We start from the raw sequence: 6000 nt of genomic DNA, 5'->3' as shown, positions 1-6000 counted from the left end.
TGCTATATATGTTCCTATTGTTTATTCCAGAACAAGGTATGAAGAAAGGAAGAGATATTAGATGAATGAGAAGAAGGTTTAGAGAAGTACATGGCCAATTTATAGATGCAACAACACGTGACTAATTTATAAATATCATAACAAACAAGAATACGAAAAGTAACTTATACAAAAGTAGATGTGCGTTATTAAATGAAGCTCTTCAGTTGATGATAGAACTTGAACCCATTAAAGTTGCAAATAATCTGATAAAGGCACCATTTAAGTTTATATGCGGCTTGGCATGGCCAAGCGCGTAAGGCGTGCGACTCGTAATCTGAGGGTCGCGGGTTCGCGCCCGCGTCGCGCTAAACATGCTCGCCCTCCCAGCCGTGGGGGTGTATAATGTGACGGTCAATCCCACTATTCGTTGGTAAAAGAGTAGCCAAAGAGTTGGCGGTGGGTGGTGATGACTAGCTGCCTTCCCTCTAGTCTTACACTACTAAATTAGGGACGGCTAGCACAGATAGCCCTCGAGTAGCTTTGGGCGAAATTCCAAAAACAAACAAACAAAAAACAGTTTATATGACTGTCTGATTGAATAATATTGAAACTTCAATTCACACTGATGGTAAAGAAGAATTAAAAAGGTTGGTTTGGCAAATAATGGGGAGAAAATTCACAAGGCAATAAGTGTACTTTGAAAGATTATTTTACTTGGAACTATAGAAGACAAAGCTTGTAGGGAATGAGAGCTTCTACCAAAGGCTAGAAGAAAGATCGAAACGTTATAGTTGTGGGAAACCTGGTAATTGTAACTGAAGCTCTAAGGAATAAACAATTGATAAAACATCAAACAGATAATATCCCAAAGATGAGTATTCAATCCAAGCTAAATAAAAGAAAAGGTTACTTAACATCAGGAAACAGGAATTAGCTGGAATTATGGAGCACTTTTCATCTGCTCTAAATTAAATAAGAATTTTATTGTCTTATGAAACCATTACACGAGTTCATGGACCTATTGATGGAAAACATGTGTAGAATGCTGATCTCTAATGTTCTACAGCTCCTATAGTTCAACTCAATTTGATAATGAAAAGTGGTAAACTGCATTCAGATACGCAGAAAAAGAACTAAGAATGTAATGAGCAAGAGGTTATAAGGTTTCAACAAAAGAAAAATGAAACTTATCATTAGAGTAGGAAACTTATTTATGTTTCGTGTTCTTTAAGTAAATTGCATCAAGGAAGAGTGCAAACTAGGAAATGACTTCATACTGAAATATGCATAAGAGGTTAGGCTAGCTGCACAGTCTGTGATTAGAAAACTTCTTTGCACTACATGATAATTATTACACCAAAAATTGAACTTCCCATAATATCAGATAGTACAATAATTATACCATCGATAAGTAAAAACTCACCCTACTGAAGAATATAAACTTTTTGTTGAGACTACTTCCAAAGGTTAATCAAGGTTGGAGTCACCAGTCGATTCACTTAACCATCTATCTTGAGAGAATTGCCTTAGCAACAGGACAGGAAGTAACGAAGGACAAAACATCATTTGATCTGTACACTATGAGTCTCAAGAAAGAAAACTACTCTAAAAATATGACGAATGTACAGTTTAATGTAGAGCTTTATTTTTATATTAGCTTGTTTAAGGAACTTCGCAATCTAGGAAGAGGCAGTGCTATATGATGTATTTTTTAATGCTTTAATTAAGTCGTTAGCTAGAGGAGCTGCTATTCGTAATGGTGACATGGAAATCCAAAGATTTAATAATATAGGTCAAGAGAGATCTAATGGTTTTACATCAAGCACTCTACTAAATTTGAGGATAGATTATAAATGCAAAGTGATAGTAAAATAGATAGAAAGTTGTTTCTTGCTAATACAGTAAATCGGTCCGTGTATCTGAAGTGAAGTATTCGGATTTTTGTTAACTATCACGTACATTGAATTACTTTGTATAAGTCAGGAGTGAAGTGATTAGGTAGAGGTTAGGAGGGACTCACCTTCAGGGCCCATGGTCTTAATGGGAGACCATTGATAATTTTATTCTATGTAAAATTACATAGGGTGTAGAGCCCAATAATTGGGGTATTTGTCAAACCTTTGCAGTCTTTTATATGTACGTTAAAGTATTTATTTTCACGAGAAGGTGCATGTAACGTATAGGAGAGTAAGAGTTAGAACAAAAATGATTTAGCCACATTCCACGACGAAAGTTGTAAACTTACGATTACATCTGCTGTTAGAAACATGCATGTACGGTGTTTTAAAATGAGAAATGTACATGAAAAGCTCGTCTACTAGTTTCAGAAGATACACAAAACACTGATTATAATTTGCATATCACATGTGCAGACCTGTAATTTACATATATTATTAAATAGTTCACCTGAAATAGCCTATGAAAAATACATAATATAATACGTATTTACTCATTCTAGAAGTCATGAGTGAACATAAATTGCTAAAATTCAAAATTTCATTAAATGTTTTCGGTGTTGCATTCTTAATTTTATCGATTATTTGTTTTCAAATCATGTCTTGTATAAGATCGAAACATTTCATAATTTTGTTCAACAATGAAAGGCAGAATTGTAATAGCAAACCCATTCTTAACTTTTCTTGAAGAAGTAGTACCACATTGCTTGTCATTTAAAAAAGTCCCTTGAATTTTGTTTGTTTGGAATTAAGTACAAAACTATATAATGGGCTATCTGTATTCTGCCCACAACGCGAATTGAAACCCAGTTTTTAGCGTTGTGAGGCTTGTGACATACCGTTTTGCCATTGGAACGTGAGTGAACTTTTTTCTGCTATGAATAGTATCCAGATCTTAGTTGTTTTGTAAGATAATGTTTATAGGATTAAAATAAGCGTAGCATTGCAAGATAATATTAATATATTGTTAGTGATATCAGTTCAGGACATACTAAATACATTTTCTATTTCCTATAGTTAAATGAATATTATAAATATTATTTATATTTTTTTTATTAAATTTTCAGAAAATTTTGTTTTCTTTGATTACTTTTTTCTTGGAAGTTAGCAGAATGAAAATGTAACAGCTAACAAGATAGAATTCTTTATGAATTTGCCCTAAATGCAAAACAATTTCGTTTGTCTATTCTACACTTCCACGTTATGCATAGGTGTTAAAAGAAATATAGCAAGCCGCATTTGATTGGGGCTGTTGATGTATATTGTGACAAATGTATGTCAAAAATGTTTGCTTAATTTAACAACAAAGTAAAAGAGAGATAATATAAAACTATATATAATATTTTAATATTGTGATTGGTAAGTTAAAGACAAAAACAGAAAAAAATAGTGTGATCGAGTTAGACCTAGTACTTCTGGCAATTCGACGTGGTTTAAAATTTAATTGCGATACGTAAAAATACTGATAATATCATTTATATTTAGAATATAGGTTTATGTGCATGAGTGTTATGTAATATAATATTAATGAATAAGTTCGTGTGCTAATCCAAGCAAGATTTCGTTTCGAGGTTATCCTTCATTTCATCAAAATCAGTGGGGTTATAAATTATTCAGTTAGGGCCTAAACTAAGCCTAATGTCTAAAACTAAATATTCAATACGACGATCTAACTGTAAATGCTAATAATAGTATGACAGTTTACATAGACCAGTTGCTCATGTGTCATAATAATATTTATTATATGATATATCACATAGTCTCAATATTAGGGCAAGGTAATTAGGTATTATACAATTTGACACCATTAATCTATAGAGTGCCTGGACAAGATTCTAGATCAGTATTGGACTTAATACTAATAGGTGACGAGCCCTAGATTTGTATTGTTGTTATTATCATTTCAAATTTAATTAGTAAGTTGCTTGTATTGCTTTACTACAAAGCTTTTAACTAATAATTCTAGTTGTAACATAGGCAAGAAATTGGTTCTCATGTACAGTAAGCTGTATTGTAGGATAGGTTTTTTTTTCTAATTTTTTTAGTATAGAGTCTGGAAGAAGTATTTTGTCAGTACCAACTGTATAGTATTGGCATACCACATATATTCTTTACTTTCTTATGTGTATTTGACACAACATACAATTTGCAAAATTTAAGAATTTTTGTAAATTCTAATCAAAATTTGTTTGAAGTAATTGTGGTAATTTCATAGATTAACCTGAGTTGCCAGGTTTCTGAAAACTCTAGAGGCTTAGAGATTTATCATTTAGTAGAAAAAAGAGGATAAATGAAGTAACCAAGTAAAAGATACGATGGTCAATATACAATAGAAGCAAAATACATAGTTTTTAAAGAAGACAAAAAGTAGATCTACGTTGTAGCACATTTACACTTAGTTTTTAAAGTTCTATAAATGTACAACATTATCATTTACTATCAGTGTGTGCCAGTGTTTTTGTTAGTAGTAATGTTATATCCAATACCTAGCATAATGGACACAGAATGTTAGTTGAAATACAATAGGTGATTGTATAATCCAATGCTATATTTTCAGTTTTAAGATCAATTAGGAACAACAAGGGACATTTAGATCCTTGCACATTCATTCCTGAGGAAAAAATAAAATTTTGAGGTCTTTCCTTTAGTTTTAGTGAATTGATCAATTACCTTCTTAAACTCTTTTAGTGGGTTTATTATTATTATTTACAAATTATTATAATGTGTTATCACATTTCAGATATAACATTTTTTTGTAATGGAAGATGTACTGTCCTTTATTTCATAAGAAATATTCTATTTATGAAATACATACAAAATAGACCAGTTTTATTTTCATATTGTCACCTATACCTCACTATTCTATTACAATAGCTTAAGTGTTGAAGGTGGTTATTGTTTTCTAGTTGCCGTACTTCTTGTATATCAGTTCAAAATTAAGAATGGCTAGCACAGATGTGTGGCTCTGTGAAAAATCTAAGATAAGGTAGTGGACCACTTATGATATGCTTTTACAAAAACTGTATAATTCTTTAATTACAAATAAACTGAAAATTTGCCTTTGAAACAGATTGGTTTTCACAGATCACATAGTAATAAAAGTGACTGTTATACAACACTATCACAAGTAAAGCTCAGTTGGCTGTGGTATTAAAGACTGCTCCAATTTAAATGTTACTTCAATGATTTGATTTGTTTTCAAAATGACAAACGTCACACAATACAGGAGAGGCCTCACCATTGTTAACATATTCTTTAGGTTATTAGGGAAAGTACATTAATACAAATATGAGGATAATGTATTAAAATTTATTTTCAGGTGCATGTCAACTTTCTATCCCAGTTCATTAATATACCCCATAAGCTTACAGTTGCTACAAGTTTGAACACTGAAGTTGTGTTCTGTAACATAAGTGTCATGAAATGAAGCTAAAATTTTTTTTTGCCTACAAAGCTGAGGAACTACCTATGGAATGTTTAACTTAAAATCTATATATTTGTACAAAACATTTTTATGTATAAGTTTATGACAAAATGTTGCAAAAATGTGACTTGTCAAGAATTGTATTGTCTAACTGTCAGGTTTTTCATGTGCACAGAAATTTGCTAAAAGCAATGGCCAATCATTTCAGTCTACTTTTTCTAAGAAAAGTGTTAAAAGAAATGTATATCTCACAACCATTGCACATTATAACAACTTGTAATATTATTTATATGAACAATTATGGACAAAATATATTTCAAAGCTTTATAATAGGGTTGATTTATAACCTAAAAACCATATTCAATGTCTCTTGCATTTTACTGGCTATATGTGTTAAGACTGTGAAAGCCTGAGTAAAATTATACTAAGTATTTTTTATATGCATTCCCCACTTATGGTTTGTTGTATGAAGAAATCCATTATTTCTTTTTTCAACATAAAAAGTGTAAAACTTTTTTGTGTTATTTGAAAATTATAAACTTTTGGAAATTTTTTATGGAATGTAATTTAAAATGCTAAGTTTTTCTTTGTTCATTGCTTGTTACTAAGTTGAAGTCATATTTTGTTCAAGTGAAATGC

The 6000-nt window shown here is 31.1% G+C and overlaps 1 protein-coding gene across 5 annotated transcripts in view; it reads left to right on the top strand.

Moving 5' to 3' along the window:
- Positions 1-2631: 2631 nt before the first annotated feature.
- Positions 2632-6000, top strand: part of Sym (symplekin scaffold protein) — a 76889-nt gene continuing 73520 nt past the window's right edge. The window contains exon 1 of one of the 5 annotated variants that reach the window (XM_076456591.1): positions 2632-2793. The gene's annotated coding sequence lies outside the window, so the exon portion shown is untranslated. Of the gene's footprint in view, positions 2794-3071; positions 3297-3323; positions 3854-6000 lie in introns of those variants that run through there. The other 4 variants (XM_076456587.1, XM_076456588.1, XM_076456589.1 and 1 more) reach the window with 4 other exon arrangements.

Source organism: Tachypleus tridentatus, chromosome 9 (assembly GCF_004210375.1).
Source record: "Tachypleus tridentatus isolate NWPU-2018 chromosome 9, ASM421037v1, whole genome shotgun sequence".
Taxonomy (NCBI): domain Eukaryota; kingdom Metazoa; phylum Arthropoda; class Merostomata; order Xiphosura; family Limulidae; genus Tachypleus; species Tachypleus tridentatus.
The sequence above is the reverse complement of the archived record's forward strand: the minus strand, read 5'-3'. Positions and strand labels throughout refer to the sequence as shown.